General features: G+C 36.5%; 1 protein-coding gene and 1 long non-coding RNA gene across 2 annotated transcripts in view; one reads left to right on the forward strand and one right to left on the reverse strand.

Annotated features, from left to right (window-relative positions):
- LOC140180350 (uncharacterized) overlaps positions 1-13956 on the forward strand; it is a 133936-nt gene that overhangs the window by 35287 nt on the left and 84693 nt on the right. The window lies entirely within an intron of this gene.
- Positions 2720-4296, reverse strand: LOC140180349 (uncharacterized). Its single transcript, XR_011874362.1, has 2 exons — positions 3953-4296; positions 2720-3743 (listed from the first exon to the last, which is right to left on the reverse strand). It is a non-coding gene; the product is annotated as an uncharacterized lncRNA (long non-coding RNA).

Raw genomic sequence — 13956 nt, forward strand, 5'->3', positions numbered from 1 at the left:
ATATATATATATTTGAATTTTAATGCGAAAAGAGAAAAACAACAAAATGACACTAAACTTAGAAATTTTAGATCAAAATAAAGAGAATAACATGAAAACTTTGAATGTCAAGATGAACACCAAGAACACTTTTTTTGAAAATTTTTAAGTAAATAAAAGCATAAAAACACACCAAACTTAAAATTTTTTAGAGAATCAAACAAAAATTTTCAAAAATTTAAAGGAAAAACACAAAGAAGACACCAAACTTAGAATTTTAAAGATCAAGAAAGAACTAGGGACATGCAATTTCGAAAAATTAAAAGAAAATAAAATCATGCAATTGACACCAAACCTAAAATATAAAACTAAACTCAAATAAAAGTCTCTAAACCAACAAAAATAAAATATTCCTAATCTAAGCAACAAGAATAACCCGTCAGTTGTCCAAACTCGAACAATCCCCGACAACGGCGCCAAAAACTTGGTGCACAAAATTACAATCACACTTTTGTAACTCCGCACAACTAACCAGCAAGTGCACTGGGTCGTCCAAGTAATACCTTACGTGAGTAAGGGTCGATCCCACGGAGATTGTCGGCTTGAAGCAAGCTATAGTTATCTTGTAACTCTTAGTCAGGATATCAGTAATTCTCAGATTTAATTGTAAAAAGTAAAAGAACATGAAATAAATACTTGTTATGCAGTAATGAAGAACAGGTTGAGGCTTTGGAGATGCTTTGTCTTCTGAATCTTTGCTTTCCTACTGTCTTCTTCTTCATGCACGCAAGACTCCTTCCATGGCAAGCTTTATGTTGGGCATCACCGTTGTCAATGGCTACATAGAAAGGTTGAAAATGCTGACATATCTACCCATAGAAGATGAAAATTACCATTTGTATCCATAAAAAATAGTTTTTGCAAGCAAAATTATCCAAACCCTAAAAAATTAAATAAAATTCCTAAACTACCATTCTCTCCACCATTATCATCTCCTCCCTCCTTTCTCTCTCTCTCCCTCTCTCTCTCTCTCTCTCTCTCATTTCTCTCAGCCACCCAATTCCAACATCAACCACATACCACCGTATCACCCTCCTCATCACTGTTCACCCCCTTCTCCGCCAGCAACGTTGCAGGCTTACGCCGAGACCAGGAACACCGCGCCAACTTCTCCTCGCCACCATCACCATCGGCCTCGAACCAGAGCCTACTGCATCAGAGACCCTCCTCTTCACGCTACCTTATCGCTGCCATAGCCAACCCTCTTCACCTCTTTTCGCGTCGTAGAACCACCACCATCGTTGCCTGATCCCTGCCGTTGTTATATCTACCTCTCCCTTGATTTCCTTTTGCTTTGTTCTTCATTACAGGTTCATGATCCAACCCATTTTTTGCAGGCTCCAATGGTGTCTCCCCACAGGTGGAGCATTAGGCCTTCACCCCAGAAGAGGACGACACCATAATCAGAGCTCATGCTCGGTTCGCGGATGAGATATTTTCCGACGAGTCGCGGTAGCGGAGAGTGATTAATAGCGCGATTGCGCCACCGAGGGATTCGGTGTAGAGGAAGGAAGGAAGAGAAGGATCAAAGCATAGAGCAGAATTCATCAAAGAAGGCGATGCAGTCGTCGATGGCGGGGTTGATGTCAGGGATGTGGGCGATGAGGCCGTCAGAGAAGCCGTGGCCCTGATGGTCAATGGCGCAGGTGGCGAATCCGACCTTGGCGAAGTAGATGGCGGTGAGCTGGAGGAACCAGCTGGATTCGCCGGTAAATCCGTGAACTAGGACGAGGATTCCAGTGACGGTTGCGGGGGGTAGCAGGAGCCACCATTGAGTGAAGAGCTTGATGGGGGGTGGTGGGTAAAGGGGGTGGTGGTGAGATTTGAGATTAGAAAGAGAAAGAGGGGTGGTGACAGGGTGAAGAGGGTTAGGGTTAGAAAGGTGATTGGGTGAAGGAGGTGGTGTGGTGGTGAAGATAAGGGTAATTTAGGAATTTTAGGTAATTTTTTAGTGTTTGGATAATTTTGTTGTGCGAAACCCATATTTCATGGGTACAAATGGTAATTTCCTTTTTCTATGCGTAGATATGTCAGCGTTTTTAACTTTTGTGGGTACAAATGATAGTTTATTCTTTTTTTAATTATTAACGATTGATTACTATTTTTGGCATTGTTATCATCATGACTTGAAAAGTTTTATGTTATAAGAAAAACTTCTAAAGTCTGGATATTATTTTGAATCTTTTGTAAAATGCAAATCAAATATTGTGCCAATTTTTAAATAAAAGATTAATTTTTATATTAAAATTAAATATATTTCAATAAGTTATATTCAATATATATATGTATTTTCAAAATTATAATAACATCTGGGTTGACATTCATTTGAAAATAAAATAAAAAAACTATTTGAAACTATGTCTAAATTAAATATCATTTTAAAAATTTTAGATTTATTTTAAATGTAATCAATTGGATGTAATTCAAACTAATAATTTTTAAATTTTAATATTTATATTAGAACTTATTAGTTTAAATAAAATAGTGTATAATTTTAAATTATAAATTAATGTATATAAATTATATTAGATAATTTGTTTTTAATTTTAAAAATAATTAAGAGTAATTTACTTAGATGTTATTAAAATAATAGTTGGATAATTATATATTATAAAAAATAAAATAAAAAATTTGTTTCAAAGTTAAAAATAAAATTTATTTAAATTAAACATTAACAAAATTTGATATATTAGAGACAAAAAAATATAATTTATATTATTTTATATATATCATATTCTTTTTTTATCTACTAATTATTATACAAGTATTCTAATAAAAAATGTTTAGTTCTTAAACTCATATTTTAGCCGATTTTCTTAAAAAAATTTCAGTTTCAGTTTTTGTCTCCACCATTTGTGTTTTCTTTTTTTTTTGTTAACGGTCTACGGGTCTAGCCCACAGACGAGCCCAAACCGCAGGAACCGGAGTCCCCAACCCTAAGACCAGACTCGGTGAAGAAGAACGCCTCCATCTCCATTATGCGACCGAGATTCCTCGCAAGTTTCAATCCAACTGCTGCCTTCCGCTGTCTGCTTCCTCACCGTCGCCGATCTTCCTGTCGTCGCCTGCATCGGTGCCTTCTTCTGGATCTTCACCGGCGATGCTTCTGTAACGCCTAAATCACCCACTCGATCTCGACTTGCTGGGAGCACCAAGACAGAAGCTCGACGCCTTCTCCTTCGAGGTTCATCAACGATTTTGGAGTCCGATTGTTGCTCTCTGTTTTGTCAACGGCGCTAAACATCTCCACTCCAACGCCGACGAACACCTCCTTTGCTGCCACATGTCCAATTCAGATATGTTTCCCACCCTTAACTATTTAGATTTGTTTCTCACCGTTAGCAACCCTGTGCGTGCGTGCTTGTGATATGTTTCCCACCCTAAACCCACACCGATAATCATGTGTGGACGGAACTATTCTAAACTAGATCCAATAGGAATCTTCTTAATGTTGTTCTCCGAGTGCAGAACTAGCCTCGTCCTCAAAAGGTGGCATCGCTGGGTCTTCCTAGATACTCTAGTAGGTAAGTCTGAGTATGTCTGATCGTAACCTGCTCCTTAATTAGCATACTCCTCAAGCTTGGGCTCAAGCTTGGCCTTAGGCTTAGGTGCAGATGGAACAACAACAACAAGGGCCAGTGTAGCAAGAACCTTAGGGACAACAGGTGGATTAGCTCCATGAATCTCAAATCCCTCAAACGGACCTGCAAGATCAAGGACTGATGAATCGAAAGATATAGTAAGATGGTGGACAAACAAAATGTAAGTATGAATTTTGGTCGAAGCTGCCAAAATTGCACTCGACACCTAGAGGTCTAGATGGCAGTCATGCCCCTCTAAATAGTGGGTGAACTTGATCATCATCCCCATCTGTGAATCGTAGGAGGTAGGGAGAAGAGATAGAAATACATACTGTTTGAGACAGAGTCTCAGAAGGGGGAATGAGTTGGAAGCACAAATAGCGCGCGCACACACACATATCACCAGACATAACCTTTTTGTTATCACAACCACCATCCCGGAGTCATATCTCGTATACATAAATTCGCAGAACTACTACAGAGCACCATCGTCCAGCTTTCAAATCAAAACCAGAATAGTTTACTCACGGAACTAGTGCATAGCACTATTGTGCACTTTCATACCCAGTCTAGGTTCGCAGAACTTTCACACCTGCAGGTCATATTTGCATAATCATTCCTTTTAAATTAAACTAGGACTTATATCTTTAGCAACGTGTTCAAACAATTCATGTTTGGGAAACTCTATTTTGCTCAGGGATAGGTCTATGGTTATGTCATAATCATTTCTCAAATATCTCAATATCAAATATGCAAATTCTCAAAGTGACTTGCACACTTCTTTTCAACAACACCATACACTTCCAATATCCTCAATTAAGCCTTTAAATTGCCAAGCCAACAAAATCCATCCCAATCTATAGCCTTTATTAAACAAACAGCCCAAAGCACATCTTATCTCATTTATCAAGGTTCAAGGTCAAAATTTGCATAACGGGGTTTTATTAACTCTAATCCAGTGGCCCTAATCAATCTTGGACTCTAAGAGTAACACTCGTTTGACATCATAAGGATTAACAATTTCATATTCAATAGAATAATTCTTAAATATAGCTGGGTACTCATTCAAAAACCATTGTCTTTTAAATTTAGTTTAACTTCAAAGTACAACTATTTAAAACACAACTCTGCTTCTCAAAATTCACCAAAAATAACAAAATGCTCCTTCATTTCCAATAATATTTTATATATGATAGGGTTCTAACAATAACATCTTTCAGGTTAGATTTGGTCCCAACTCATTTGGTATATATAAAAATTTATGAAGAATTTATAAGGTGCTGCAGTTACAGGGTTTTAAAATCAGAAGACTAGAAAAATGCAGCCACTTCATAAATTCTTATAAATTCACTCATTGATCATCTAACTTCACAATTTTACAACGAATATTAGAGACACTAACTTCACCCTCCTTTTAGTCTCAATGCATTTGGGTCATTGTGCAATTAAAATAAAAATTAACAAGTAGATTTTAAAATCACCGAATTTCTTTCACTAACCCAAATGACCTGACACTTCACAAGAGATAACTGTGCTCCCCATCTTATAACAACCTAACTTCTAGTATGTCATGATCACACTAGAGGCTAAGTGTTATTAACTTGCTTTCCTTAACTTTAACTAATATTTTATTATAGGAGCCTAATTCGTTGTACGGAATTATTTTGCAAGGTAATTTTAACTTTTTCTTTTGAAAATGCGTTCGGTTTGATGAGCAGAAACCTTTATAGATAAAATCATAGATAATAATAGATAAAGTAGTACCAAAAATTTCACGTATTTATATCGCTTGTTAATTAAAATCAGTAGTTATGATATCTCCAGGAGTAGCTAGTTATTAACTATTTACATATATACACATATGACATTTCCTAATCCCTCTAGATTACAAAAACGAGGAAATAACACACTAGTTCTTCAAAATCTTGAGCCAAGATGACGTTATCAAAATACAAAATATCATCCATCACTTCTCTGCACGATCGTACGTTATTACTGGGTCGTCGGTGCTCCATCTAAACGGGAGAACATGGATAAGAACTTGGAGATTCTTTGTAAGGTTGGGGTTGTTAGTTAATTTCTTTGATTCTTTGAGGTTTAACAAACAAATATTAGAATACAGAAAGACATTATACAGACAAAGAATTTAAAACAACATCACGCAGAGAAAGAATTTAAGAGGCACACACATACACATGGAATATACATATAGCAAAAAAGTATGCACAAATAAGTATGATGCATGTCTGTCCTATACAGGCCATGAGCTCACGTGTCAGTTCACACTCTGCAACCCGATATTACCCAGGCACAAGACCCGGATATGGCTTTCCTGTTACATCAGTTGCATACAAGTTGTATGGCCAAAGCCACATCAGTTGACTTGAAGTCGTATAGTCGATGCCACATTAATTGACTTTTAACCCATTTTTTACAGATATGCGTACCCCTGGAAAGCAATTCTCAGTCCGTGCGTGTCCCACTATATAGTCGGTGCCAAAGCTCAATCAACATTCACTTTTCAGTTTTCCTTTTTTATAAATCTTTTTTAGTTCCTTTCTCTATTCTTTTTGTTTCTTTTCCTTAACGATTCTTTTCAATTATCAGTTTTCAATCGTTGTAAATCCTCTTAGTTCCTTTTTTATTTTATTCCTTTCTCTCAAATACATTCTTCGATATCCATTTTTTGTCCTTTATTCTCATGTCATTATTCCTTCTCTATTTTCTTTTATAATCTTAATTAGTCTTAGTCTTGGTGCTGGGCGCCCAATACCTAAATTTGGAGTAGAGTTGGGCACAACCTTATGGAGCCAGACTTTAACCCTTTATTCTTTCTCCCATTGCATGAAGGCGCTGTGCTTCTATTCTTTGATGCTAGGCACCACTCCTTGGAGCTGGACTCCGGGTTTAAGCGCAGCTTGGCATTCTAGCCATTGGGCTTTTCTTTGGACCTGCACCTTCAGCTTATTTTTGTGTTGAATTTTATCCTGATTTGCTTGATTTAAGCCTGAAAATATAATCATTCTAATATAACTCCAAATATATGATTATTTATCAAAACATCACTAAAAACATAAAGATTTGATTTAAAAACTAAGAAAACAAATGAAAAAGAAGCTCAAAAAGTTGTTAAGATGACGTGTCAACACCAAACTCAAAACTTTGCTTGTTCTCAAGCAAAAAGAAAGATAAGTCTTGAATATAAGCAGATTTCTCATAACTTAATAAGTCTTGAATATTTTGGAATTAAAAATCTTTTCAAAAACTAAGTTCCAAATTCTATTATAAGAATCCTTTTTGACTTGTTTTGTCCCTTAAGCACCTTGCTTAACACTTTAACCGAGAGAGACTTTTGAAGTTTCTTGACTATAAGTATTTTGTCTTAAGGTAGCTCTTAGCATATTTTCAACCGATAATTCCGGGCCAAGTTATCGGGTGATAAAACACCCTTCGGATCTAATCACCCAAGTCTCTCCTTGACATAATCACACCACAAGCACATAACTAATGTGGGCTCTCAATTGATAATCTTGAGCCAATTAGCCTAAATTATCGGGTGATGAAGTACCCTTCGGATTTAATTGTCCATGTCCCTCTTTGAAACATAAACATTACAGGCACATAAATGGGCTCTAGTCATTAGTGCCAGAGCCTTATTACTTTTGAATATTCATGATTTTTTCTTATGTTTTTCTTTCTTTGTTTGTTTTCTCTCTATCTTCTTCGTTTTGTTTCAAGGATTTTTAAAGTCTAGAATATCATAATGTCTCTAGAATCTTTGTTTTCTTGGAGATTCTTTTTTTTTTCTTTTCTTCAAGATCATTCAAATACTTTTAAATTCATGGAATATAATCATGCTCACTGACCACCACATTTTGATAGAGCTTTCTTTCTTATTTATTCGATCAAGGGTCACTCTTGTTACTATAGTGTCCGAAGACAGTTACAAAGTAGTAAGAAAAGAAAAGAAGAACAAGAAAACAAAAAAATAGAAATATAATGCAAGGATAGAAAAGAAAGAAAATAAAAGCAAAAAGAAACAAAGACAAAACAAAAGATAAAATAAAAACGAAAAAAGATAAAAAAAACCACCACACAAACTTAATTTACCGAAAGTCATCATTCATCATCATCTTTATTCATCATCTTTATTCTCGGTCTCAACCGTTCCTTTTGGGATTTTTCTATTATTCAAAATTCTTTGTTTTTTTCTAACTTATTAACACCAAACTTAAAAATTTGCCAAAATTTTAAATATAAATATTTTAAGTGATATGAGAATGCACGTGCAAGCAGAAGGTGTATATTGAAGGATGATGAGAAAATATTGGAAAAAAAGGACAATTAATCAGTGGTGATTATGCAAAGAAAAGAAAAAATAAAGAAGATCATGCATGCAAAATTTTGAAAAATCAATTTTTGTTAAGTTAAAAAAAATTAAGAACAGAAACAAGAAGTAAAATCTTTTTAGAGAGAAGATCCATGCTTTCCCAAGTAGGCTTGGCGCTGGGCACCAAGCTTTGGAGCTGGGCACCAAGCTTTGGAGCTGGGCATTGCCCATCAAGAAAACAAGAGGCGCCAGGCATGAAGAGTAGGCGTTAGGCTTCTCTCCAAATTTTGTTCCCTTAGGAGCTTTCCCTTGCCTTGGGCGCTGGGCTCTAGGACATGGAGCCGGGCACCACCTTCTTTCACCCTGCGAAGGAGTCTAGCTCCCTCTTTGGGCGTTGGGCTTCACACTTATCTCTACTTTTTTTAAGACATTGAAAAATTTTGAAAAACAACGTGGACCAATATGATGAAAGTGAAAAGAAAAAAAATGCAAGAGAATCAATAAAGAAGAAGGAGAATGCACTATGGAATACTTAAAAAAAAAAAAAGAAGAAAAATACTAACGGTTGGGTTGCCTCCCAACAAGTGCTCTTTTAACGTCACTAGCTTGATGTTGAGTCCTCTAGATTGAGAGTTGGATTGTTTCATGGCATGTCCCTCTAATGCCTTCCTTCATTAAATATGCATCTTCCGGCTCTTCTTCCTTGTCCGTTACGAACTCCATAAGTTGGAGAGGGTTTTTAAGAGATCCTTTGTCCACAATTTCTTGGACTAGAAAGTCAATGATGTCAACCTTCGTACAACTCTCGGACACACTAGGGTATTGCATGGCCTTGAAAACATTAAAAATCACTTGTTCATCATGTACCTTTAGTGTTAGCTCACCCTTTTGAACGTCTATGAGTACTTGTCCGGTGGTTAAGAATGGTCTTCCTAGATGATGGAGGTGTCCTCCTCTTCCTCCATGTTAAGGATCATAAAATCAGCCAGAAAAATGAACTTTCTGACCTTGACCAATGCATTCTCTACTATCCCAAGTGAGAACTTCATTGATTGGTCGGCTAGTTGTAGTGAGATTCTTGTGGGCTTCACTTCTTCAATATGTAACCTCTTCAACATGGATAAGGGAATCAAATTGATGCTAGCTCCTGAATCAAAAGAGCTTTACCAATAGTGATATTCCCAATAGTGTAGGGGATTTGGAAACTACCGGAGTCTTTTAACTTTTGTGATAATTTTCTTTGAATAATGGCACTATACTCCTTGGTGAGGATGACCTTTTCTTCCTCCTTGAAATTTCTCTTCTTGGATAATAGCTCCTTCATGAATTTGGCATAGAGTGGCATTTGTTCTAAGACTTCAGCGAATGGGATGTTGATTTGTAGCTTCTTAAAAATCTTTAAGAACTTGGAAAAGTTCTTTTCTTGATTTTGCTTCCCAAGTTTTGAGGATATAGAATCTTTAATTCATGGCTTTTCACCTTTTTGAGAATGGATCATTCTCTGGCTTTGTGGAATGTCCCATTAAGTTTACTTGCTCCACAGATGGTTAGTCCTCCTTGCTCAATTCACACTCTTCACTTGGGTGTGTTCCCCCACCCAAATCACATAGGGCTTGCATTCTAATGGTGAAACTTGCTTATGTTCAAATTATTGTGTGAGTGAAAAAATTTGTTGAGTCAAGAGTTTATTTTGAGCAAGGATTGCATCCGTTGTATCCAATTCCATTACACCCTTTTTAGTGGACATTTCGGATGAATACATGAAGTTATTAGCCGTCACTATTTCTATAAATTCCAATACCTCCTCAGGGGTCTTTCTATGTAAAGATTCTTCAGCTGATGAATTAATCATCGTTCTTGAGGTTTGAGAGACTCCATCATAAAAGGTTTGGATTTGAAGTCATTTGGGAAAGGCATGATGTGAACATTTTCAGAGCATCTCTTTGTACCTTTTTCAAACTTCATTGAGTAATTCGCCCTCCTTTTGGAAAAAGGAATTAATTTCATATCTTAACCGGGCTAACTTTTGGAGAGGGAAATACTTGGTTAGGAATTTGCTAACTAGGTCCTCCCAAGAAGTAATGTTGCCCAAGGGTTGAGTTTAGAGCCATTGTGTGGCCCTATCTCTTAAGGAGAAAGGGAATAGCCTAAGCTAGATGGCTTCAGGGCTAACTCCATTGCTCTTTATTATGTCACATAGCTGCAAAAAATTTGATGTGTTTTTTTGGATCTTCTTGCGGGCTACCACCGAATTGGTCCCTTTGTACCAATTGGATTAATGATGGCTTTAGTTCAAAGTTGTTAGCTTGAATCGTATGCTTCACTATGCTACTTCCGCAATAGTGTAGTCGCCAAGAATCCTTCTATTATTATTTTTCTCTGCCATCTTTTCTACGTCTTCTCTACTAGCCCTTAATCTCTTCCTTATTTGCGCAAGCATCTTTTCAATTTCCGGATTGAAAAGAATGCGATTTTTCTCCCCTTGCATGCATAAAAATAACAAGAAATCAAATGTACCGTGCGGAATAAACAAAATAAAGAAGGAGAAAAAGAAGATTTAAAACAAAACAAAGAAAAGAAAAGAAAGAAAAATACTAATGACACGTCATCTTAAGCGATATTTAAAGTTCTTTTTCGTTAATTTTCTTAGGTTTTAATTAAATTTTTTTTTAAAAAATTTAATAAATAATCAAATATTTGGAGTTAGGATAGTGTTTTTATATTTTCAAGAATTTTTGGCTAAAAAACTAGCAACAATTAAAGCTTTCTACAAAAAAAAAGACACAAGTATAGTAAAAGCGTAACCTAAGGAACAGAAGTGCGCCCTAAGGAAAAGAGAAAATGGAGCAAAAAACATGTATGCATGCCTGGCAGATAGGCATGCACGCCTGGCGGACCCCCTTTGTAACAACCCGAATTTTTATGCCAACACGATGTTTTACAAAATCTGTTATTTTCAGCAAACAGTTTTATTTCGATGAGTCAATTTTGAGTTTCGAAGTAAAATAAATGATAATATAATTTTATTATTATGTTATTAATTTATTTCACATACTATAATTATAATAGAGCCTAGATAATAATAATATTATTATTATCAAGTCCGATATTTGCCGATATACGTAATTATCAGTATTTTCTAGTGAGTTTAAAGTTGTTAATGCTTCACCAAATATCTTTCATCCTTAAGTTACTAACGTCATTTATATTAGTAACTCATAAACCCTATACATATATTATTATTATATGTGTTTTAATATATCCAGTTTTCATAATTATTCGCTTAAGATATTTATAACTTGAATCGCAGACTCAAAAGCTCTAAAACTTGATACCTAGCCAATAATCATCATCTAATGTTATCATTTCCTTAGTTCCATTCATTTTGGACGAATGCATTAAGGAAACAAAAGAAAAGAAATGAAAACGTGGCTTTTATATATATATATATATATATATATATATATATATATATATATATATATATATATAATCGTGACACCTAGCCATGCTTTAACATCGTAAATCATCATTTATCACCATCAGCCTTTAATCATCATCATTCTTACCGAACTTGGAAATAAAAGAAGGAAAGAAGGCTAACAGTGAGAAGAACGTGTTTTTCATGAAAATCAAACTTCTGGCTTCGATTTTTTATGATTCGTAACTCCAATAAAAAATCTAATCCAACTAAAATGTTCGTATCTTCCTTCTCTACACGTTGACTTTACTTTTGTTCGGGAGAAGCTGACGGTAAAGTTTTCCCTAAGTTTGATCGTTCGCCCGGTTGGTGTATGGTGCACGAAATTATGATCACACTTTTCACAACTCCGGTACAACTAACCAGCGAGTGCACTGGGTCGTCCAAGTAATACCTTACGCGAGTAAGGGTCGATCCCACGGAGATTGTCAGCTTGAAGCAAGCTATGGTCATCCTGTAAATCTTAGTCAAGCGGACTCGATTGGTTATGATTTTTGATAATTGAAAGATAAATAAAATGTAAATTAAAATAATCATACTTATGTAATTCATTGGTGGGAATTTTAGATAAGCGTTTGGAGATACTTTGTTGCTTCTGAACCTCTGCTTTTCTATTGTCTTCATCCAATCATGCGTGCTCCCTTCCATGGTAAGCTGTATGATCCTCTCAGTGAAAATGGTCCAAGTATGGTTTCTGCACGGCTAATCAACTGTCGGATTTCTCGTCTCGGATGAAAAATACCATGTACAGCTACTGCACGGCTAATCATCTGTCGGTTCTCACTTGTGTCGGAATAGGATCTCTTTATCCTTTTGCACACTGTCACTGCGCCCAACATTCGTGAGTTTGAAGCTCATCACAGTCATCCCGTCCCAGATCCTACTCGGAATAGCACAGACAAGGTTTAGGCTTTTCGGATTTCAGGAATGCTGCTAATTGGTTCTAGCCTATACCACGAAGGTTCTAATCTCACGGACTCGGTCCGTGAATCAGAGACCCAAGAGACTATACTCCGGCTGTCGCCCAATGACTACGTTGAACATCATGTAGACCGCTTGTGGTTGTCAGGCACGCGGATCTTGGCTAAGCGAGTAACGAAAGTAGTGGGTGATTGTCACGGGTCATCCCTTCATTCTGACTTAACTGAATTAAGTACGATAGTATATCTTGGAGAAGAAGTAAGCGTGAATTGAAAAAGAAAAAATAGTACTTGCATTAATTCATGAAGAACAGTAGAGCTCCGCACCTTAATCTATGAGGTGTAGAAACTCCATCGTATAAAATACATAAGAGAAAAAGGTCTAGGCATAGCCGAATGACCAGCCTCCCAAATGTAACATAAAACTCCAAAGATAGATCAGCTCCCCCGATTATAATAGTAAAAAGTGCTATTTATACTAAGCTAGTTACTAAGGATTACAGAAAATAAGTAACTAAGTGCAGATAGTGCAGAAATCCACTTCCGGGGCCCACTTGGTGTGTTCTTGGACTGAGCATTGAGCTTTACACGTGCGTAGGCCTTTTCTAGAGTTAAAAGCCAGCTTGGATGCTAGTTTGGGCGTTTAACTCCAGTTCTGGTGCCAGTTCTGGCGTTTTACGCCAGAAAAGGGTCTCTGGCTGACGTTTAAACGCCAGTTTGGACCATCAAATCTCGGGCAAAGTATGGACTATTATACATTGCTGAAAAGTTCAAGATGTCTACTTTCCAACCTAATTGAGAGTGCGCCAATTGGGCTTCTGTAGCTCCATAAAATCCACTTCGCGTGCAGGAGGGTCAGAATCCAACAGCATCTGCAGTCCTTTCTCAGCCACTGAATCAGACTTTTGCTCAGGTCCCTCAATTTCAGCCAGAAAATACCTGAAATTACAGAAAAACACACAAACTCACAGTAAAGCCCAGAAATGTGACTTTTGTATAAAAACTAATAAAAATATAATAAAAAGTAACTAAACATACTAAAAACTTCTTAAAAACAATGCCAAAAAGCGTATAAATTATCCGCTCATCACAATACCAAACTTAAATCGTTGCTTGTCCCCAAGCAACTAAAAATAAAATAGGATAAAAAGAAGAGAAAATGCAATAAATTTCAAAATTATCAATTATGCTTAGTTCCAATTAGATGAGCGGGACTAGTAGATTTTTGCTTCTGAACAGTTTTGGCATCTCACTTTATCCTTTGATGTTCAGAATGATTGACATCCATAGGAACTCAGAATTCAGATAGTGTTATTGATTCTCCTAGTTCAGTATGTTGATTCTTGAACACAGCTACTTTATGAGTCTTGGCCGTGACCCTAAGCATTTTATTTTCCAGTATTACCACCGGATACATAAATGCCACAGACACATAACTGGGTGAACCTTTTCAGATTGTGACTCAGCTTTGCTAGAGTCTCCAGTTAGAGGTGCACAGAGTTCTTAAGCACACTCTTTTTTGCTTTGGACCACGACTTTAACCGCTCAGTCTCAAGCTTTTCACTTGACACCTTCACGCCACAAGCACATGGTTAGGGACAGCTT

The sequence above is a fragment of the Arachis hypogaea genome, chromosome 16 (assembly GCF_003086295.3).
Source record: "Arachis hypogaea cultivar Tifrunner chromosome 16, arahy.Tifrunner.gnm2.J5K5, whole genome shotgun sequence".
Taxonomy (NCBI): Eukaryota; Viridiplantae; Streptophyta; class Magnoliopsida; order Fabales; family Fabaceae; genus Arachis; species Arachis hypogaea.